We start from the raw sequence: 25257 nt of genomic DNA, 5'->3' as shown, positions 1-25257 counted from the left end.
TGGGACAAATTGCTTTTACTAGCATCTCTATAGGTAGCCAGAGGAGTCAAGTTGTTAACCAAGCTTTTATGTACGCCAGAGAAATACTGAGTTCTGTTTCTAGAGGTTTTGTTTATATTCAGTTGTTAGGGGGCATAGATATCTTTTTAAAACTAGTTTGTTTAAACATTGCCCAACAGGAGGATTCCATTATACTGGCAAATTTGTCTTATAAGCTATATTTATGTAACTGTAAAATATAATTTAATGAAAATAGAAAATGAATTACTTGAACTGTATTGCTTCCCTTTAAATACTAAATATTATCATAATTTGTATATAATTTATTGTGGTTGCCCTGGACACATAGAGCTGTAAGTATGTATGTGTCTTGAAATTATAGTTCATGAATTCTTAGTACTATACCTGGTGCTTTAATGTATATACATTTTCATGAATCAGAGCACAAAGTTTCTACCATTCCATTAGCAGGACTGACTGTGGTCTTTCATTGCTTACATAATGAGAAAGTTTAATGCAGGCTTATGGCCAGAATCACTTTCTTTCTAATTTGAAATTGAAGAGCCCACATATTCTGTCCAAATAGTTTGGTATAAAGGCCATATATGATAAGCTGATGTGTTTTACTCTGTACATTTAATAAAGCTGAATGTTTAAGTTTAATTTTATGAACTTAGAATTTGCTGCTGTTTAATCCAAGTTGCATTCTATTGTACTTCTAACGTCTTCTTTCAATTGTTGCTGCATTCAATGTGATTTTCATTCTAGAATTTACTGATCACCTCAATTACACAGAAAATATATGCTCACAGTGGATTTTGATCATATAATACTTTTTTTATATTCCCTTTCTCTCTTGACCCTCACATTAACTATTTAATATAACTGCAACCATCATTCATTGTTATGTCCATTTTATAGATGAACATAGTAAAGAGTATGCAAATGGTGAGGTCCTATAATTTAATATCACAGAGCCAGAATTTGACCTTCTAAATACAGAAAGAAATTGCATGGAACAAGAGTTGATATTGCCTGAAGAAATTGAGGTCTTTTGCTACTCAGTGCTTTTTAAATTATATAGAAAGGAGGATAATTACATAAAACACTTTATTAAAAATACTTATGTACATAAAGATAGATAGGTAAATATAGGTATATAGATATAGATAAAATAGTGTGAAAATTAAAGTCTCTCTCAGTGAAAATTAAGCTGGGATATGGACACTGATTGATCAGGTAACTATTTAGAGTTTTTTCCCAGCACATATGTGCTGTAATTTAATTCTCACAATGCTTTTTTTTGTACCAGGAATTGAACTCAGGATCTTGCAACTTGTGCACTTGCCAGGAAATGCTTGTGCTGCTGAGCTATATCCCTAGCCCTCAAAATGCCTTTCTATTTGTTTCTCTTACTCTCATTATTTTTCTTCAGGTATATTAAGTATTTGGTTCCAGTAATTCAGTTGGATAAATATCTATTCAGAGTTACCATAATGCAAAATAATGCTGGTCTGAATTATAGGTTAATATGTATGTGTGAGAGTATCTTAACATGTGTTATGATAACAAATTCATATGTGAATTTTAAATTTTGATTTAAAATTACTATAGGAAGGTTATTTTCCTTGTATTCTTATAGTCGTACTAATATGGCCTGATAGCTTCTCATTATGATTTCTTAACACGTTTCAGTCATTCCTGACTTACAGAGCAATTCTGAATCTTTCACTTTCTTTTGCATCATAATCATTTATTTGAACACCTCCAAATTCTTAGATTATAACTCACGCTCACACTGTGAGTAGAGGTGTTTGAACTGAGTTACTGATTTGGAAGAAGCAGCCACTCAGCAAGGAATTAAAAGAATGACATTGATAAACAGATGTTGCCTTCATCTGTACACCAATCTCTATTTTGCTGAGAATAATAGATTTAAGCAGAACTCAATGACAACTCAGATCATTCCACACACAGAGATTGGGTCTCTAAAAGGAAAGATAAAGGGGTCAGAATATCCCGCAAGGATGCTCAGTGTTCTGTGTGGATCTATACATGGCAGTGTACTATAGTTCTAGTGTTTGGTGGGCTGCACAGTCTATCAGTTTGAAGCACTGAGCATGCGTGCACAACTGCACAATAGTTCATGCACTCCTATTCCTGTGCACATTTACTGTGCTTTAGCACACACACCATGTGATAAAATAGAGAAATTCCGTGTGCAAAGTTTTCCGTCCTTCTTCTCACACTTGCTTCTTTCTTATCTTTCCTGTCCACCATTTTTTTCTTCTTTCTGGTTTTATAGGCTCATGTGATCCTTACACCAAAGCAGACTATTCTAAGACTGGCAAATCTTTGCTTTCTTTACTATGATTTTAGCTCTAAATACCATTTCCTTGAGAATGCAACCGTGTGTATGATCGGTTTTCTTAACATGATTTAGCTTCCCAGTAAACTGTCATTGGTTCTCAAAATATCCCCATAATTTTACTTTTATTTATTTTAGCTAGATTGGTAATAATCCAAAGATAGCGCGAGACTAGTATACTTTTTTATTTAAAGAGAATGAAACAAACAAAAAAACTTGGAGAAAAAAGGGTAGAAATAATACAGAATTACAGAAAAATAAACAGTAAGAAATCACCAATTGATAAGTTACATATCTCAGAAATAGTTGTTCAGGTTACAAAATTAAAGTTTGTAAAGTGACATTCAAATAGTGACACTGTCAACAGTTCTGCTCAATCATACAACAAAAACTTAGTAATATGATTATCAGTCCTACACACTTGTTTTTATCTTAAAGAGGGTAAGATTAAACATATCAAAACAGAACAAGAAACAATTAAAGAGATTAAAAGGGAACAATTTAAAGAAATACAGATTTCAAAGCAAGTCCACTGGAGATCTTCACTGTCTATCTTATTGTCTCTAGTTTTCTTCCAAATAGTTGTCCCCATCTTCACACACACTGAATGCATACTGCATATTGTAGAACTGATCAAATCATTACAGGATGCTGAAGGCTTTTTACTTTTCCAAAGCAGGGAAATAAGCACAAACACCTCTTTCATTCCTCCATCCTTTCCTCTGCTAGACTTCTCCTTTGTTATTGACAAATAAGGGTAATTTCTGCAAATGTGCTCTCTTACAGAACTATTTTTACAAACTGATTTTGAAAGTTCTAATGATTCTTTTTATGGATAACTTATGCTTTATTCTGTGGGTTAGGAAATTATAAATACATTTTGAAAATGCTTTGCTGATTGAAAGTGCATTACTGAGAGAACACTGATTAGTGGAATTGTCTTGGGATGCTTTTCCAAAGTGAGCACTCCACAAATGCCTGGCATCTCCACGTTGTCAGTGCCAGTTGGGTTCTGAGAATATGGTATATATACATGTGGAGGCAGAGTTCAGGTACTTTAATAGCAACTCCATAAAATAGAAGATTATCATTTTACTTCTAAATCTTTCCTGTAAGGCAGGAGTAAAATGTTTTGATTTCTTTTGAGGACCTTCTAATCCAGAAGCCACAGGGATCTCAGGTATTATAAAATTTAATCTTTTGAATACTGATGATATGTCAGTCAGGATTCTAGATTTGAAAATATGGAAATAAGGAAAATTTGTACATTTTCAAATGTAAAAACAGTTTAAACTTTACGTGCAGTGTAATTTATGAAGTTAAGCATCTTGAAAAATTAGGAATTTGCAAATGGCTGGACAATGACAACCATTTGGTGATGGTGGCTGGGAGAGATGTTAGTAGAGTGTGTGAGGGTGTCATCTGTCACTATGTAGGGGCAAAGTTGTTCTGGGAAGCACAAAGGCAAAACACTTGCAGGTGAAATGTGTAGGAACAAGGCCAATGTGGTTACTGTAGAATAGCCAGGAGAGGAAAGAACGGCTGCATCTTGAAGTATAATGCTTGGCCATATGTTTACGATATTAAATGTGGTGGTACACTGCTAAATGGTTTTGGAAAAGAAAAGTTAACTTTTTGGTTTATTGTAACGGCTGTTTGATGAGACAGCCATTATATTATGAAATGCATGTTCATAGTAAAATAAAATCTTTTCTATGTATAAGACAGAGACTGGGAGTGGACAGGTCTAGAGTCAGAGAGACCACACCGCGCTTTACTGCAGGAGTGTGGCACTGAACAGCACGTGTGTGGACTGCGGGAATGTGGGTGGAGGTGGTGAAAGTGGCTGTGTTAGGTGGAAGCAATCTGAAGGTAGAAAGTACTGATTGAAGAATTTTATATGGCAAGTGAAATGATTTCTTATGCACTTCTAAAAGATTTTTTCTTTACTAATGGCATCTAGCAAGATAAGAATGACAAAGAGAAGAGTAGGGGAGGGCAAGAGAAACATCAGAGAGTGAAGAAGAGTCTGGTCACCTCTAGTTTTCTGATTTCTAGGCAGATATAGTCAACAGGCATGTAGGTAGACTGTTCAGGAATCCTCAGGAGAGATTATAGCTGGATATAAATTTTGGTTTCGTTCCACTATACTATCAGTGTATAGGTGAAATGTGAACCTGCAGAGCTGAATAAGATTTTATAGAGGTTGATGTTAGATTAAGAAATGAGTCCTGATAATCATGTATTGGAGCAGTGTACGCCAATGTTTGGAGGCCAGAAGTGGGAGCATATCGCAAAGAAGACTGATGAAATATTCAGCAACAAGAAGGTGCATGATTCAGTTTTTATTATTTTTCTATGCAAAATATTATATATACAAAACCACAAACTATTAAGAGACAAGGAAATGAAACCTACAATCAAAATAAAAGTATACTTGAAGGCATATCAGTGTAATATCAAGTATTGAAATGTATGGAAGAAATTTGCAAGGCTATGCTTACAAATTTATATGACAAGATACGCAGAATAGGAAGCAAAGAGGTAAATATAAGCCAGTTAAAATATTTTTTAAATAACAAAATTGAGATTTTGACATTGAAAAAGATCTGAAATTGAAAAAAAAAAACGTATAAACTTCATAAAATTAACCGTGACTGGGAGCCTCAAAAGATTAGTAAACTTCAATAACAATGAGTAGAAGTTATTAAAATGTGCAGAGAGAGCTGAGATCAAGCAAAACCATCCTCAAGAATCCTCAGAAAAAGTACAGCATTATCAATCAGTTTAGTACATAAAGGATAAATAGTTGGATACAATAGATCCTAAAAGGAGAGCACAGAAAATCGAACAGAAAAATATATCTGAAAATTCAATAGCTACTTTTTCTACACTTGATGAAAACCATAATCCGTTAAGTCTGAAAAGCTCAGTGAACTCAGTTGGATAAACACACAGAAAAGCTCATTTAGAAACTCAGCATTACACTTCCAAATACCATGAAGACAAAAATCTTAAAGAAGTAGGAGAAAGTGGTGAAAAACTCTTATAACTGAAATCATTTGATAAAAATTTTTTAGCAAATATACCAGAAATAATTGAGCAAAAATATTGAATGACATCCTTCTATTGCTCAAAGTAAAAATAAATGAAAAACAAAAATCAAACACAAAACCCCAAAACTATCAATATAGACTATGCAATGAGAATATCTTTGGAAAATGATGGCAAAGCCGAACTGCATTCAGGTGGTGTAAACTGAGTGAGCAAACGAGCACACTGCTTCACGTTCATCCTGGAAACGCCAGCAGAGGCGCCCTCAGGCTGGCACAAAAGGATCAGTTAGAAACTCAAACCTATAGGAACCAAATAATGAGTATCAGGAAAAGAACAACCACAGTATGGAAATGGAAAGCCTATTAACTAAAAAGAGTGATAAAATATTATGCAACTTACAGTACACATAAAAATAAATAATTTGTACAAAACCACAGTGGAGTAATACTCAACCATAAAGAAGGATAAACTTGAGGTTCTTATAGCTAAATGGGTGAGATCTGAGAACACACTAATAAGTGAAATAAAAGACTCACATGTGTAAACATTGTCTTGTCTCCCCAGTGTGAGAAACTGCAAGAGTTAAGTAAGATACAAAATGTACAAAAGATGCTGTGACATGAGAAGAAACTGTTCAAACTGAAAAAGAACCTGGGAGAGGGAAAGAAGAAAAGAAAGGGAAAAGGAAAAAATATATATGCATGCAAGATACTTACTAATTTCTCTTAGTTCATGAAAAAGAAAGGTTTGTGCTCATGTTTGGACAGTATTTTCATGTCTATACCTTATACTCTGAGTAACTACTTTGAAGATAAAAATATACAATATATTAATCATTGTTACTCTCCTATGATTTTGTTAGGAAATTTTGATTTTTTTTATCTTTACAATAAAATTTAAAAATTTTAAATTTACCTATTTGTACTAATTAGAAAAGGGACTCATTTCTTTTTTTTTTTGAGACAGGGTCTCACTAGGCAGTTCAAGGTAGACTTCAACTATATAGGTCAGGATGGCTTTGAACTTGCAGCAGTTTTCCGCCTCAGCCTCCTGGATGCTGTATAAGGGTTTAATGTTTTAGTGGAACTACACTGTGGAATACTTCTTATAATGTAATTTAGTTAGTGTAATCTTAAGTTAAGTTATATATGTGAGAAGTAAAGATTGTATATTAGACTCCAGAGTAATAAGTAAGAAATATTTAGATTTAAAGTTTAAAGTCTGAGAATTTGGAGCAAATTTTTAAAAAATATATAAAGGTAAATTAAAGGAATAAAGCACAAGGGACAAATAGAAAACAAGTATCTGATAGTAGATTTAACAAAAGACATATAGATAACTACATGATATAAATATTCTAAAAGCAAGGATTGAAAGAAAACAAGATCAAGTCCAAATTGCATATTTTCCACACAAGATAAGAATAGAAATGGAAGGGTAATTACACAAATTATAACAGTACTCTTGTAGCCATATAATGTCAGAAAAGTCAACTTCAGTAGAAGTTTGCCAGAGAAAACAAAAGATAAATTTTTAAATATTTTTTTAACCAGTACCAGGGATTGAACTCATGACCACACACTTGCAATGCAGGCGATTATGCTACTGAGCTAAATCCCCAGCCCCTAAAAGATAAATTTTTAATGATTATAAAGTTAATTGACCGAGATAACATTGCATCTCTAAATATGTAACTATCTAGTGACATTCTTAGCTTACAGAGAAGAGCACTTTTAATATGGCCAAGTAGTCTCTTATCAAACTAATGTTCCAAAAATAGCAACTATAAACTCCTTGTGAAAGACAAACAAACAAAATGCATTGGAGGCCACTCAAATGCAGAAAGAGTCCACCATGTACCTTTGGAAGAAAGGGATAGAGGGAAATTAGACTCTTTTCATTGGCTGAGGGCGTTCACAGAGGACACAACATAGAGAAGTTTGGAGCCAATAGGAAACCTGAAAGACCAGAAAACAGAATCTGAGGAAATGAAATGTCTTGAAAGTGTAGGAAAATAATCCCCGAATAAAGAGAATCAGAGACTAAGTTATTTTCATATCATCCTGCTCTATGCGGGGAGATTATAAATCATGCTTACACATGACAAGCTCTGCAGATTTTAACTAAAGAGAAGATTAGTGAAATAATATTTCTGCTGCCACTGTAAGGTTTACATTTTAAGTCTAACCTACTTGATCAATAACCATAATAACACAAAACAACACACGTCAGACCCTAATAGAAAACAGATTCTACACAGCATATTCACAATATTCAGGATTAAAATCCAAAATTAGTGGATGTGCAAGATCGAACAAAGATGAACAAACGAAAAATTTCCAATTTCTGGGGCTGAAATTAAAAGAATATTTGTAAACCTCTTAATACAAAATAGATACTCAATAAACATTGGTGTGATAAATGTCTCCTACAATGAGATGCAAACGATCTGATTTCTATTTCTGAATCTGCTACTAAGTTACTTGTGTGGTTTCAAGAAAATCACGTCTTTCTCTTGTCAAAAATATGTGTTAATTTAATGAAATTATCTTTAACATTCGGTGGTAAATATGGAGAGTTGAAGTTCAGTATTCATTTCGTCATCCTAATAGTGCAGATTTCTTGCTATCCAAGATAGAAATGAATTTCAATTCATTTAAGAAAGATAAATATAAAATGTAGAAGGGAAGATAAGAGAAGAGATAAAGTTGCAATACACCTAGTAAAAGTACTATTTTAGTAGCCCCTGTGTATATGTGCTTGCCTGTCTACCGATCTGCCTGCCTGTCTGTCTATCTATCTATCTATCTATCTATCTATCTATCTATCTATTATTTACCTATCATCTATCTATAGGTATAGATATATGGATATGCTTATGCTGTGCTATAAAGTATGTCTTTCAATCAAATATTTTTTGGAAAAATAAAAAAATATGCCTCCTTTCTTTACCATAGAGAATGGGAATAGTAAACACTAAATTTTATCAGAATTTAACTTGTAGCTAAGATTCCAGATATACTTGCAGGGGTCAGGTCCTGACTTGAAGTTTGGATGACAGAAGGGAAACAGTGACTTTGATGCTGTTCATCATACATGCATTTCAGTTCTGCCCAGCAGGCGCAGATGGGTATTGAGTTTTGTACAGAAGAGCTGAGCCTTGGCCATCTTGAGTGTTGAGAAGATGCATATTTTGCAGTTGATGATGGTATATAAAGTAGGCAGGATGTGGCCCTGGGTACCAGTCAGTAGCTCACAATTTGCAGCTGTGACAGTGGCTCCTTTAGAAGACGTGGTCTTGGTGCTGAAAGTTCCAGAGGCCTGGCGCCTTTTCCCCAGCTGTTAACCTTCAGAGGCCCATTCTTCTTCTTGGCAGGGGGCATCATTTTGAAGTCACTTCTGAAAGAAAAAAATTCAATTGAATCCCCTGTGTGGCAGAGATGGCGTTGCTGATGATGATGATAATGACTGAATTTCTAAAAGTGACCAATCTTCCATCCATAATAAATGTAAACACATCTTTAATTCTCAAAAAGTAAGAGCGAGACTGCTCCTTATTATGCAGACAAAACAGAATGTTCAGGAGCTAGCAATTAGTCTGCTTTGTTCAAAGAGTATTTTTAGCTGAATGAGTGCTAATTGCAAAAGCAAAGAAGATTTTTGGATAACTTTTGGGTTTAATAAATGGGTAAGAAAAGAGCACCCAGGTCTGATGAAGGATGCAGTGTTGGCTGCTCATACACTGCTGTGAAGTTTTGCTGGTTGATAAACCGCTTCAGTTGTAACAGGCAGCATTCTGAATTAAATTTATGAGTCTAACACATTTTCTATTATGGCTTTACACTTGTATAAATTAAAGCTGCCAAAACGGCTTTCATTTCTTTTTTAATTTAAGTCTGGTCCAAAGATGTACTGTAGCTACACTTTGTTCTGTATCAAGTTATATTTCCAGCCACATTATTAAAGAGATCTCAGCATAGAAAATGCTAGTTTAATTCAGGAAAACCCACGGAAGCACCTTGCAGTGGATCCTTTCAGCCACTGGGACTCAGTCATAGCAGTTTGCAGGGCGTGAACGGAAACCGTGCAGGGAGAAGGCGCGTGCTCGGGAGGAGCCTGCGCTGTCGGATTGTTACCAATCACAGTGAGAACTTTCGCTCTTACACACGTTGCCCATCGTTACTGTTATGGCCGAGAAAATGGAAACGAGATGGATGTTGAAAGTTAAGGCATCCTAGATCATGGTAAAAGCGATAAAAAATGACTGTGATTTCATGGGCTAGAGGATAGGAGATACGTGAAGGTTAGGTCTTCTAGAGTGAATATAAATTTTGTTTTAATACATCTTTTCATTTACTTAAATATTTAAAATATCAGGGCCTACCAGTTTTCAGAAATGGTTTATAATTACACTTTTAACGCAAAACGTAAAATCACGAAATTTAAACATTAAGTAACATGAAAGCAGGAATTGGAAATGTTGAATAAAACATTTCTTGGCTCGAGGTTGTTGCAAAATTCTTAAGATCTTGAAATGGGTATTTGAATTGCTGATGTTTTCTTGTTTAGTTGTCAGTGAAATTAGTTCCGCTGTTCAAGGCAGGGAAGAGTTTAGTGTAAATACAGAAAATTGTTGAATAGTACGTTAACCTTAATTATAATTGGATGGATTTGCTTATTTAAACAGCAACTTCACCATCCATGTTATTATTTTTAGTGTCTGTGTAAACTATATCTTTGCCTTTTTGTTTTTCTGAAACTCTGTAATGTGGGCCAAAGTTCTGATATGGTTTGCTACATTGCAATTTATTTAATGCAGCACAACTTTTCTTCTTTTTTCTTTTAAAATTTCTATTTTTGATCAGTACATACTGACTGCATTCCTTGGGGAGAGTTGCTATGTGTTCATAGCACATCTTAATTCTCTGTTCCTGCTCTCACCTTTCCCTGCCCTGCTCTTGATCTCCTTACCTTTCACAATGTCTGTCTTCCCATTTCTGATTATCATTTATTTTTCTCTTTCATTTATTTAAATTTTGGGTTTCTTGAATAAGAGAAACTCTTCTGTATTTAAGGTTGTGTGTCTGGTTTTTCCACGTACAAAGTAGTGAACAGAGATTTTTTTAATGCCAATTTCAGTACCTGAGCTTTGTAATTGATATATAATATGTTTAGCTACATGAATCAATATGTGATTTTCTGGACAGTCATCTTCATGACATGTTTCTTAGCATCTTGGCCAACATTCTTTTTCTTTTATACTATATTTTTAGAACACTCCTACCCATAAATTTTTCACTCTGTCTTCAATCTTTTATTATTTCAATAATAAAAATATTAAATAAATGGACATTCTAAATAATAATAAAATTAATAATAATGGCTTTGATGAGCCATTTTACAATATGATACAAATACAAGTTCTGTCTAAAAATAGACAGTGGTATAAATAATTATTTGATAGTGTGGAAGTACCAGCATGGAATTCAGATCACATTTTTATGGGTGAGAAGAGATCATGAGTCCACACTGCTTTTGGAATAGCGTCACCAGTGCTCGTCTTTTGTGAAGCTGACATACAAAATGAACCCTGGAAGATGAATGGAAGAGGCCCTGGCTGTAAAATCTCCATCTGGCATGACTACCTTCTTAAGAGCACTGTGGCTTTTCTCCAATTTATTAATGAATCTGATTGCTTATGATGTGATTCCCCTAGAGTATTTGTCTGTTCTTGCCTTATGAAGTTTCTCATTTATATTTATAAGCTATTCTCCCACATAGATGCTCATCTTGTTATGTATTGAGTTCTGAAGTCTTTTTCACAGCACATTCTGAGCAGTTTCTTGTGTCCATATGGTGCAGTAGAACTCCTAGACCTCCGTGAAAGACAACACCATCACTCTTGTTGTAAGCAGTCCTTCTTATATGTGGGTACATATTGCTGCCCTGTGGAAATGGGACACATACCTGGGACTTTTTTCTTTGGTCAATGAAGTGTGAATAGAAAGCATGCTTACAATTTCAAGAAGAAGCATAAAGGCACTAAATGCAGTTCATCACATTGTAAAACTCTGTGATAGGCAGAATAATGTTACCCAGAGACATCCATCTCCAACTTAGAATCTGTGCCCATTCTAATTGCTGGTGCTTATGGGTATTCCTCCAATCTTTTGGAGGTCACAATCATCCATTCCAGTGGGATACCTCAAGAAGTCAGGAAAAGCAAAGAAGTAAATTCTCCTTTAGAGTGTCCAGAAAGATCACAGCTCAGGCAAGATTTGAGTGCATCCAGGTGAGACCCGTGTTCAATTGGACTACTGAGTTGTAAGGTCATCGATTTACGTTGTCACTAAATTAGGAGCTATTTGTTACTATAGCAGTGTAAATTAAGACACTATGGCTTGGCAATTGGCAATGCCCTTGAGCCTATTGCAGATATCTGACTGTATCTTAGAACAGAGTAAAGCTAGAAACTGTTATTGGCCTTTGGGCTGGAGTGATCAACTCTTAGTGTTACCTTCTCCTGAGTAAGTTCCCAGATGTCTTGTGAGTACTGCATGCCTTAGTCTGCCCTGACGGATAAATAACTATTTTGCCTTTAATCTGTATGACACTGGAAAGTTTAAAATCCAAGCAAAATAAACAGAATCATGAGATTGGAAAATAGGCACTCTCTTTCTTAAAATCGTTTTCCTACCTGTTTTAAGACATTTGATTGAAGTCTTGATCATTTTAATAATTGGATTTCTTTATGAAGTGAAAACCACAAGTAAATCTTCGGTTATCCTTAAATCTAACATTTTTGTATAATTACTATTGTGCTTAACTTTAGACATTAATAATTATTTATTTAGAATACTACATTAAGTTATTCTTACTGGTCTTTGCTTTGTGGGGCAGAAAGTATTGTCTAGTTTCTTCCATTCAAGTTTTTAGTTTTTTTTTTTTTTTTTTTTTCAGAGTTTATGGCATTCATGACACTGGTAATCTATAGTAACTTGTTAGCTTGTAATTTTGCCCACACATGAAGAAAATCTCGTGTGGATTGACGCAGCACATACCCACATTCTCCTCCCTTGCTATGTTTTCTTGGTGAGAAGCTGATGTTCTTCATTAGCATGATTGTTGTGTTTGATTGTTTCAAGTTTTTTATCTGCTAGTTTAAGCCTATTAGCCTTTTATCAAATAATGAAAATGTTCAACTTCCCTAACTGTTTTAATAACCATTTGAGTTCCTTACTTTTTAATTATAAACCTTAGGGACACATGTAAAATGCTACTATTATTTGCCTTTGATATGTGTAAAACTATTCCTTACAGCCCATAAAACATTCTATTGTGTTTCCAAAGCTTGTGCATTATTAAGGATTGAAAAAAAAATGTTGCTGAATGTAGCAACAGTGGAGACCCAACATCTGTACTGTGAAATGAATATTCTATAGATTTTCCTTTACAAGTGCTCTTTGACATACTCATGAAAATAGAAATGGAAAATTGTGTACTTTAACTCCAGCAGTTCTGTAATGTTTATGGAGGGCTTTGTATAACAAAATTATTTGGTAAATTAGCTGACATGGACTTGAACATCTAATCTGCACTAACACTTTTTAAGCATGTGTGTTTCATTTTTGTTGCACAGATTAACTGGTTTTATGGTGTATCTACATATGCACACATTTGCCTTTGGCACACATTGATGCATTTGCCCTTCTGCGTTCATCCCTTCCTTTGCCACATCCTGAGAAATCTCTACTTAATCCTTCTACTTTCAGGATCATATAATTATTGATTTATTTTTACTTTGTAAAAATATGTAAGAGAGAAGAGGCAATTCTTGTTTTTCTGTGTCCGGTTTACTTAAAATGAGGCCTTCTTACTCCATCTATTTTGCTGCAAATAACAGGATTTCATTTTCCTTTGTGGATAAATAATATTTCACTATGTGTGTATATATGTATATATATATATATATCATATATAATATTTTCTAATATTTTCATCTGTAGGTGTGCACATGGAATAATTCTACTTCATGACTATTGTGAAAAATGCCACAATAAACCGGGGTTCAGGTGTTTTCTCTGTATGCTGATTTTCATTTCTTTGGAGTGTACCGAGAAGTGGGATGACTACCACATCGTATGGTAGCTCTCAATTTGTGTTTTGGGGATCCTGAATATTTTTTCATTATTTAGTGTCTTTTTCAATTTCTTTGTACAATATTCTATAATTTTCATTGCAGTAATTCACTTGTTTAGCTAAGTAAATTCCTAGGCTGTGTGTGTGTGTGTGTGTGTGTGTGTATTGTGAATGTGATTTCTTTCTTAGTAAATTCATTACTGGTGTATAAAACAATCTGTCAATTATTGTATACTGATTTTCTATCCTGAAGTTTATTGAATTTATTTTTCAGTTCTGAAGAAATTTAGAAGAATATTTAGGTTTTCCTATATATAAAGTCACATCATCTCAAAGCAGGGATAATTTTACTTCTTCTTGTCCTATTTGCACTAGTTTTTCTTTCTTTCTCTTGTCTAAGTGCTCTGACTAAAATATCTGATTCTATATTGACTAAAAACAGTAAGAAGGAGCATCCTTGTCTTAGTCCTGATCTTAGAGGGAGTTAAGCATATCCATTTTTCTATTCATTTTCTTTGGAGCATTCATTTTTCTAAAACTTTTAATGATAGGAATAATTTTCTAAAGCATTTACTGGTTTCTTGTTAATGAATATTTTAAATGCTATGAGTGAGTATCTATATACACAAATTTATATAAAATAGAATGTAAGAATTGCTTCACCTCTTTTGAAAATCTAAATACAAATTTCTTTCCACAATATTACATCAGAATTATAGCGTTTTTAGGTTTTCTTGTTTTATCTCCTTTACAAATATTGATGTTGATAATTTCGAACAACTAAAACAGGTAATTGCAACAAAACAGAAAAAGCCTCTGAGCTAGTAAACTTATTAATACACTTTAGAAATAAAATTATTGTAAAATAACACCAGTAAAAAGTGTGGAGGAACAGCAAAAAGTCATACTTGGAAATGGAAAATATCACCTTCTTGATCTTAATAAAGTTAATTTTTTAATTTTGACAAATGTGAGCTGTATTCTTTTACAAAGTTCTCATAGATTTTTCTAATGGAAAATAATGTCATAAGAATGAAATATTATAGAAAGAAATTCAGTTCATTATGTCTCATAGGAATTAATTATAAGCCCAAGCATGATTAATTAATTTTAGTACTGTAAAGAGAAAATGTACAAACAAGTATTTGTATGACATTTGAATTGACTATTAACTCTAAATGAACAATTATGCTAATTTAATCACATGCCAATAGATTGCTTTTTGAAACATCCAAATACTTAAATTATTCAGGCTTATGATTTTTTTTCTGCTTGTATGTGTCATTTCATTGGAATGAAGAGGAGTTGTATGAAGAAGTAAGACTGATTAAACATTCTTTGGCTTCTGGTGAGTTAGTAAACTGAATTTTATGTGCATACTCTGAAGGCATCAGACTCTTTCAGATACCTGCACTATGAAAAGGTAAAAACAAACAAACAAACAAACAAAAAAACCCTGAAATTGTTTACTTTTGAACATTAATAGGAATCAGAAATATATGACTCTTTTGTTGTGTATGTTATTAATCAGATTCAAAAAAGTCTAGAAACTTAGTAAAATTGCATAAACTACAATCACACTCGAGATTATAAGGAAATTCTTTTGAGGCTTCTTCTATATATGCCTGAAGTACAGCAGTGTTTCTTTTCCAATAATTTTTGTATCAATTTAAGTGCGTGTGTGGGTAGTTATTACCTGTACATGGCATATCTAATTTATTTTTATGGGCTCTTTTCCTCTTCCTTTTCATCTCTTGGTCTCACTCCCTTTTTGACTATGTAGTCCAGGCTGGCCTTAAATTCTCTAAGTAACCTAGACAGGCCTCAAACTCACAGAGATCCTCCTGCCTGTTTCCTAAGTTCTGGGGTGACAGGCATGTGCCACCATGCTCAGTACCCTCTTCCCACTTAACAAAGTTCTATCTTCTTATTACCTGTCATCTATCTTTTACTTTGCTAATTTTTAAAAATGTATTCTTGATTTACTTATATTTTCTGTTTCACAGATAGGATACATGTTTTTTAAACTTATGCATCTGATTTATTTCACTTAGTATTATGGATTCAAGGTTCATCTATTTTCCTATGAATGATTCAAGTTTTTTTTTTATGGCAAAACAGTACTCCATGGTGTACAAACACCACATATTCTTTTTATACTCATCTGCTGATTGTCACATAGGCCACTTACATAATTTAACTATTATGAATTATGCTGCTATAAATATGGGTATGCATGTATCACCATAACACTATTTTTAAAGAGTGTGTGTGTTATACGTACATCATATAGTGATCAGGGCAAAATTCCCGAGTGGTTGAAATTTGGGGAACTTGTTGACTCAAAAATTTTCTTTTAACAAATGTACAAATTCTAAAACAATGAATTTTGAGTTAAAATGTTCATCTCACCAATATTTATGTAATGGTTCTTGTATTAGTATTTGTAGTCATGTTTCATTGTGTGTCTCCTTCATTCTTTTCTTGTGAATTGGAAATGACAACCATGATCTTACTCTGGCCAATAAACTTGTGATTCTAGCATAACCAGCATAAGAAGAAACAGCTTAGCACTGACCATGTACAAAGGACACCCCACTCCTTATACTTATTGCCTTCTAATTAAAAATATAGTGGTGTGGGGAAATGGGATTTCCTCCACACAGATGGATCAATGAAATATCAACACTTTCACTTTTACTCAAGCACACATTTTGTATTGTGCGAGTCACTGAGAGCTCAGTAGGATTGGGAGAGAAGAGTGTTCTGAGACCCAATGTGGGACAGTCGTGGTGCAATGAATAGGAATAAAGTTAAATAAAGTAAAAATGACTTTTTAAGTTTTTTATTATGACAATCTCCAGGCACACATAAGTATTTTAAGAACAGTATAACAAAGCCACGTGAACTCACGGCTCATCATCTCTCATTATCAACATACAGATAATTTTAACTTTGTTCCTTTTTACCTTCTGGCAGAGTTTTAGGACACACTACCTCAGGACAGGACACCTGTCATTTGAGAGCACAGAAGAAGACAGCCACTCTTATTTCCTCTTATCCCATTGAAAGAGACAATGCAGAAATTATCTGAACTTCCCCTAAAATACCCCATGATAGCTTAATTCCAGAAGTGACTTCCCTATAGCATGAGAAAACAAACACCCACATCTCTGAATATACAAGAATAGCACAAATAATCTGAGCAGACTGATAAATTCTTTCAGTTTATGACTAGTAGGTCATACGCCCCTTGTGTAGCCATACTCATGCAGGACTGTTTACCCTTCCTCAAATTTGCAGCACAAGAACGCACAGATTTCCCTGTTTCTTCAGGCTTCATTGCCAAAGTCTCAATTTTTTATGTAAAAACTTTCATAAAATAAATATAAATGTTTTTCTTTTGTTAATTTGTCTTTTATTATAGTTGCTAAAGCAATGGACTTTGTGAAAGATGAGAAAGAAGTATTCTTTCGATTCCCCTTGCATTCGTAAGTTTTGAATTACTACAATGAAATTTCCGATGGAGGGTACTTGGAAGGAGGTTCATTCTGCTTACGGCTCAGAGTGCAGTTAGGGCGGTGGAGGCTTAGTTAAGACCTCCTGGCACGGCTGACAAAGGACGCAGAGTGCGATGGGAACGAGCCGGTGATGACAGATGAATTTAGAAACTGAAAGAAGAAGGAAATGAGCCAGCGTGCTGTGCCCGCCTTTGCAGACTCACTTTCAGTCGCCCGAGGAGCTCCCTCCTGGCTTCACTCCTAAAGGCCCAGAGCTGTTCCTGACTGCACCGTCCAGGCACCAGGACTCCAGCACAGGACCATGTGGGGGCGCTAACAGTACTTGCACCACAATGCCCCTACAAACACAATCCTCTCCTATTTTTCCTCCCTTGTTGACTATCTTAATACAGTTCCAAGACATTAACACACAGGTAACTTCAGTGTATATCCCTAAGAAATATTAGTTTTAAAATCATAACTGCAATGATATAATTGGATTTAAAAGTAAACTATAATTCCTTAATATTAATCTCCAGTCCCTATATTTTCTGAACAGATTAGTAATATATTTGATAATTTATTTGAACCAAGAGGAAAATATAGACAAAACTTTGTTTCACATGTCTTAAATCTCTAAAATGATCCAGTTTCAAGATTCTTGTTTCTATTTACTGTTAAAAAGCTAGATCACTTCTCTGCAAAAATTAAGTACATTTTCATATAGATGCTGGTCCTGAATTAAAACTTTTAACAACTCATCAGTTGAGGAACTGATAAAAAGAATGTGGTATTTTTATACAGTAGAGTACTCTTCAGCTATAAAGAAAGACCACATTGAGATTTTTATAGGTAAAGGGATCTGGCTTGAGACCATACTCATTAGTGAAATAAATCAAACTCACATGTGTAAATACCACATTGTCTCCCTAGTATAACAATTGAAAGAGGAAATTAGATACAAAATCTTTAATAAATATTGGAAATGGGTAAGAAACTCTTCAAAGAGAAATACATCACTCAGAGAATATATCACTTATGAAGTCAGACATGTATGTCATATCCAAATGGAGGTAAAAGAATGAAAAAAATACAAAAATACAGAAAGATCTATATTTGGAAATGATAAATTCAACAGTTAAAGTTTCAGAAAATGACTTAACCAATGCAATATTATGCAACAGTATAGACAATGGTTAGAAACTCATTAAAAATATTCACCAGAGTCAAGAGGTTCTGTGGCTGCCAAGCAGAGTAGTCTACTGGGGAACGGTCCTGGAATTTTGTTATGACATTGCATAAAACAGTTACATAGTACCAAAGGTGATGGAAGGCAAAAACAAAGAAAGCCTCACCGTACTTAAAAAAGAAGTCCCACTGCTTTTAGAAGAGCAAAACTGAATCTAAATCTCTTTTTTCAGAAAAATGATGGAAAGCTAGGAGACAGCAGAGTGACATCGGTAAAGACCTGAAAGCTGTGACTACTCACAGAGAAATCTATTCCCATTTCAATCATGGAAAAATTAGAACGTTAATAGGAAATGAATATGTTTTCAGGAAAAAGAATCTGACAGGTTGATGTCCTGAAAGAAATGAAAAACATTGAAGGCAATAATTCAGGTGGAAGAAAAACGATTGCGTATTTCAAAGCAGAAATACATAAAGAGCAACAGAAAAAGAGCCGCACAACATGTACACGTAAAACTGAAATGATTGTGAAATAATTATGTAAACGGATGGAGGATTTCAATAGAATTAAAGATTTTAAGACTGTGACATTATTAGAGAACAAATGTAAAGTTTCTTAGAGATTAGATGATATATGTCCCCCAAAAGTCTCCTGTGTTCAGCGATGGGGGTTAAAACCTCATAACATCAGCAGTTTAACCTGCTAATAAATTCTTAGCCAGGTGTGGGGATGGAGGGTGGATCTGGTCAGGGGTGGGTCACTGGGAAGTGGCCTGGAACAGGTGGGCAGCCTTCCCCCACTGTATCCCTTTACAATGTTATTTCTGCCTCATAGCCAGCTAACCACCAGCTGAATCCTCCAAAATACTTGAGCCAAATAAACCTCTCTTTCTTTAAATTGCAGGTGCAGTGTATTTTCATCCAGTGTCTGGGAAGTGACCAATTCAAGCTCTAATAATTACAATCTGAAAAAATATGTAGGGAAATAGACATCAAATTACAAAAACTAGGGTTTAATTAGTGGCAGGAAAAGTAGTGAATTGTGCCTTTAGACACCACACAGCAATCAACTGAAATTTGATAGTATATCTACCTATGGGAGGCATAACTACAAAGCTTTTAGAGAAATTGAGAGAAAAGTATGTTCATGGACTTGGGTGAGGAAAAGAGAAACATTGTCAATTTAGATTGATATTTTTAATTCTAAATTATACAAAATATTCACAGTTAATATTTTACTTTAACATTTTGGATTTTATTTCTTAATATGACTTTTTTCTTAAATGCTTTACAATGCATTTTGTGTTTCTATAGTTTCAAAATAACCATTATTAATCATGATTCCCCATTACATTGCTTTGATGCATTATTATGTTTTCATTCATTAGTTGGCATGGTTTTATCCTGGTTTGTTTGATTTTATTATGTGTGATGGTATGAACAGCTATTTTGAAGAAAACAAGACATTATAATAGCCATTGCTGATTTAATATCATCTTGCTTTGAAGTCCTACCATGCTTTTATTCTTCTGTTTTCATTGGTTCTATCACGTAGTATCTTATTCAATTGTGTTATGTGTCATAGTATAAACAAATTTTTTATGAACAATGAGATAATACAGCCATTTTATGTTCATTTTCCTGTTATTTGGTTCTGAATGCCCTGTAATGATTTCATTCTCTTAAATGGTTTTATACTATTTTGTTATGTTTGATACTATTGTATATGAAGTTATGCTCAACTATTACAAAGATAGAAACGTGGTAGCTACTGTTAATATCAGGTTGTCTTGTGGTGAAATACTGTATTGCTTACATTGTTCTGTTCTTATCTGCTTTGTTATGTACTCTTTTGTCTTAATCTCTTTAAAATAAAAAAAAAAATTCACAATGCTAAAAAAGCAAAATAGCCAGTATATTCTTAATTAATATAGTTAATGAGAAATAATTCAAAATTTCTTTGAACATCTAGATTTAAATTGAATAAATTACTATTACTGTATATAAAAGATCCTTGAAATAACTTTTTTGTGTTTGAGCTAGCAACTTGCTATATGATTCTATTTGTGTTGTAACCCACCCAAAAAACAAGGCCCCATGATGAAAAATGGGGCAAGACCCATGAGATGATAAACGGGGCAAGACATCTTTTTAAAAGAAGCGCTTTTATTTTAGCTGGCCCAGCGACACAGTGCAGATGCAATTTGCAAAGCTGTGCAACTGAGTTAGAATTTTGACTGGTTTTTATAGTTCATTTATGATTAGCTCATTGATCAATAAGTACATAGTGATGAGAAACAAAAACAAGGTGGGCCTTTGTTCCCCTTTGCTTGAGGTCAGAGGCATTTCACAGTGGGTGGTAAGCCAATTCATAGCCCTTGGTCTGCCAATTCCAGGAACATTTGTCTCTCACAAAGGGAACAATGGTTGACCCAGCATCGTTTGTCTCTTACAAGGGGAACAAAAGTTGACATAGCACACGGGTTACTAAGGTGGCAGGGGGTGACGCAGACATGGTCAGTTAATTTATAACCATGTGGTTGGTGCTTGGTTAGTAGGGTAAGGAGCTCAGTACAGAATGACAATATTGCTAATAACTATCTTTTTAAGTAACTTTTTGTTAATTATCTTTTAATCAATTATTTTAATTTTTCATCATCTTAGTATAACAATTTGTACAAGCCATTCTCATATTTATAAAACCATTCTGAAGATTCTATCTTTATTTTCTAATTTCCTAATGTTTTTCTTGTCCGCTTTGTACTGTTATACCTGTTCAGCACCTTGATTTCATCTCTGGAGAGTATCTTCTTGGGAAAACCTTCAGAGAAGCAATGAGAAATAGTTGGGAACTTGTAGGAACAGTTGTCTTTAGGAATATTTATTCACAGCTCAGTGTGAAATGGAGACAGTGACTGCTGACAGAGTGGTTGTTGGTAAGACATTTCACTTCTTCATTAAAACAGGATTCTGCTGGCTTAGGAATTCTTCAGTCAGTCCTGATATACTTGAACTCTCAGTTTATACAACTGCCATGGGAGGTTTCATTCATAGGGCATCTGTCTGCCAGCTGTCTTTGGGGGCCCAATACTCTTGGAAACTACCAAGTCAAGCAAATGTGGAATGTCCTGTGTGACAAGTTAGATTATATGATAATCCTGAGGGGGCCATAGTATGCAGTTCAGATTAAATCTTTATTTTCAGCCCCAAGAATCCAGGAAGGGGGCTTCTTAACTTTCCAGGCACTTACATTTAAAAGGGAGTCAGGTTAGAGAATTTGGACTTCTCCAGATTCTACAGAGTTGGAGGTAGTCTGGCTCCTCCAAAAACTTTCCTTAAAAAGCTTGGGACTGGACTCAGGCTTGCCATGTTTCCCAGGAAACATGGGGGAAGAATATTTCTCTTCCTTTAAAAATAATGACCCTGGATTCTCTCCTATGAGGGGTGTGGCTCCTAAGGCAGAACTATTAACCGGATTGATACTGTCACTCCAGAGGCATGGACTAAAATGGGGGTGAGGGGTGGCCCAGCAATTTATGTTTCAATGTCAATTTTTAGAAAGAAGTGTTGTAATCTGGGAATGAAATTCAGTGGAAGAACACTTGCCTAGCACACTCAAGGCCCTGGGCTCCATCCTCACTCCTAAATAAATAAATAAGTCTGTCCCTAGTCCATTCCTTGTTCATATTTAGGATAACTAGAAAATAAGAATATTAAAACACACAATGTCTACTATTTTCCCTATGTACAGAGACTATGCTATAAACACAACTCTATTAATTATACATCCTACATTAAGATTAAATCTTAGTGAAAGCTTTTATTACACATATGTATAAAACACTTTAAACCTCATCAAAATTTAAAAATTACATAAAATAATGGCATTTGGCTATTGAAGGAATAAAATCTTAAAATATTTTTTAAAGTATGGGTTGATGATTTTATGTTTTTATTCTAGTAAAGACAGCTAATCACTCATGCAAAAACTGACTTTTTGACAAAAAACAATTGCTTTCAACTTGGGACAAGGTATCCAATGCGCATATTAGATATGGCTGTGAGCAGCTGAAGGGTAAAGCACAGCCCTGCACCCAGTCAAGCCAGAATCAAAACCTAATGAACAAAGGACCCTCCTGAAAAAAGCAAGACCTGATGCTAGTCAAAATTCTTCCTACTTTCTTCTGGAAAAAAAGGATCTCCTAGTACCTGGTCTTCAAGAGGTTGTCATCACTGTGGCACAGTGACTGTGTTCTGTTTCCTAGACTTCTCTTTAGTCAGCTGTTCTTTTTGTTAGGAATAGTCCTGGTCATGTAACTTATTGCATATGATTTAGATACAGAAACCCATACAATTGCTTAATGCACTCAAAGTTGAGTCTATTGGAAGGTGATTGAATGTTTGAGTCAAAGTCGCTAGCGTGCTTTTAGGGGTTGGGGTCTGGTGAGTTGGAAGGGATTTCTCCCTTTCGGTTTCTTGCTTCTCTCTCTGCTTCCTGGCAAATGAAACATGATGAGGTTTCATCTTCTGTCCCTTCCACAATACTATTTGTGCTTTAGAGTCAGCCCACCATGAACTACAAATGTGAACCAAAATAAACGTTTACTATATTAAGTCATGCATGTCACATATTATGTCCCAGTGATGCAAAGGTGACTAAAACAAATTGTGCCAGAGAAGTGGCAAAATTGCTGTAACTGTTATCTGACCATATAGTTTATAAGCCTTTGGATCTGTTCATGAGAGTATTTTGTGAAGGTCTGGAAATGCTAGCTAGAGAAGCTATAGAATGCTGTAATTCAAGCTTGATGAGAGACTCTGGTCAGAACTCAGATGTCAGAATACTGATAAAAATGCAGATGGTGAGACCACTTTCAGGAATCTTCAGTTGGAAACATGGATTCTGTCTTGATTACTTTTCTTTTGCTGCTGAGGCAAAATGCTCAACATTCAATATTAAAGAAGGGAAGTTTTATTTGGCTTACAATTTTTGGAGGTTGTGCCAAGGCACAGTGACATACACAAAAGGGCAGGCAAAGGGCAATAGTTCATGGAAGCTGGAAGACAGCAAAAGAAACAAGGGAGGAGCACAGAGACAAGAGTTTTTCTGTCCCTTATATTGTATGTAGGCTACCCACCCTAAGGTAGATGTAGCACTCAAACCAATAATCCCAGCATTGGACCACGAATCAATCACAAACTTTAGAAACCTGCTTCAGAAAAGCACGCCTCTATGATTGCATGAGGCTTTGAGGGGACATTCAGACACATACTATAACAGACTCCATTGGTTATTTCACTCAAAGCAATGTGTGTTATGCCCTGCTAGAAAATATGTCTACATTTTGCTTATATCTTGAGACTTACAGATGAAATTTCAAGGCAGCCCAGTGTTCAGGCTGTAGCATAAGTCCTGCCTGTACTTTTTGGCAAAATTTATAGTGAAAATAAGGGGAAAAGGCTCATTTGAAAAAATTTCAGCTTCTTTAGAAAGGAAAAACTTATCAAGTTGGAACAGAGTAAACTATTGTTGATAAAAATATTTGCACTAAAAATAAGGTACATACTTTGCATGAGGACACCAGAAAAGATGCTTTTAGGGAATTGTAGAAATCCAGAAGACCTCACCCATCACAAGTGTAAAAGTGTAAAGCTATAACACTTGTTGGAAATAGTCCCTGACCACCCATCTTGAAAAAGTCTATCTTGAATATTGTCTTTTTTTCTTTGGATAGGGGGTTGGTTCCCAGTATTTAAGTATCCAGGTACTCAGAAATCTCCAAAATCAAGATCCAACAATTACTGACATGGCTCTAATTGTCAGACCTTGACATCATCCATCCAGCATTAGTTTTATGGGCACACATAATACAAAATTACAGGGTCATGAAGCGTACATGCAGCTTTTAGAAGAAAGCAAGAGAGACCAGGTAGTGAGCTTCCAAGAGGACACTGCATGAAATAATGCGAGTTAAGTCAAAAGTGCAATCAAGATTCCAGAGAATTGGAAAAGAAAGGAATGTGGAACATCTAAGGAAAGTGGCAGGTCATGAGCAAGCCTCTCAGACACAGAAGCCATGAGGACGCATGCAGCAAGATTGTAGGGACAGGATTACTTAAGCACTGGACCTCATATCTTTGTTCTGGGTACTGTACATAGAGCTACAATATTTAATATTCACCTTGCTGGCTTTTGATCTTGTTTTAGTACCAAATTGTACCTTTCTCTGGACATGCAACATCCTGTCTGATTTTTTTATACATACATTTGCACAATGGTCTCCTCCAAAAGCACCACTCAGTGATCATAACAGAGATGTCAGGTATTTGAAGCACGTAATCCTATGTGCTTACCTTGTCTCCAGAAACCTGTATACACTAGCACCAGGACTATATGCATGGCCTTTCACCATAGGACTGGAGTAGGGAGTGGGCAACTGCTACTGTGTTCAGAGCTAGAATTGACTGAAACAAAGTATACTTTGTTGTGGAACCCTTTTCCTGAATATTACAAACTTTCACCAAATTTCCAAATCACTTACCTACTTATATCCAGTCATCTTCCATTGACTATACGGGGAGACAGATTTTTTTGTGCCTCTTGATATATATCTCCAATATTTAGATACACTATATATGCAACAAATTAGTAAACTGAAAAGTTGATCTCATATTGAAATACTGGTTTTCATAGATTTTTATTCACTAGTTTCATTTTAGAAAAGCAAACATGCTTAAATTAATTTGTTAGTTTAAAGTTACATCACAAGGAAGATATTTTGAGTTCAGATAAAACTGGCTGGTTGTTATGCTAGATATAGTTATGAAAGAATCAAAGCAGATGAATTATAAAGATAAGAAGTAGGTTAATACTCTATAATTTACAGAGAAGACCATTTTTTGAAGGCAAGAGTGCTCAGAGCAAAATCTTGTTCCAGAAGATTAATTTCTTAAATTAATATGTCTATTGTTTATCACCTGTGTCCCCTAAGGACTTGAAGAGCT

The sequence above is a fragment of the Cavia porcellus genome, unplaced genomic scaffold (assembly GCF_034190915.1).
Source record: "Cavia porcellus strain 051 isolate PalLab524CR breed Dunkin Hartley unplaced genomic scaffold, mCavPor4.1 scaffold_11, whole genome shotgun sequence".
Taxonomy (NCBI): domain Eukaryota; kingdom Metazoa; phylum Chordata; class Mammalia; order Rodentia; family Caviidae; genus Cavia; species Cavia porcellus.
Note: the sequence above shows the minus strand (reverse complement) of the source record.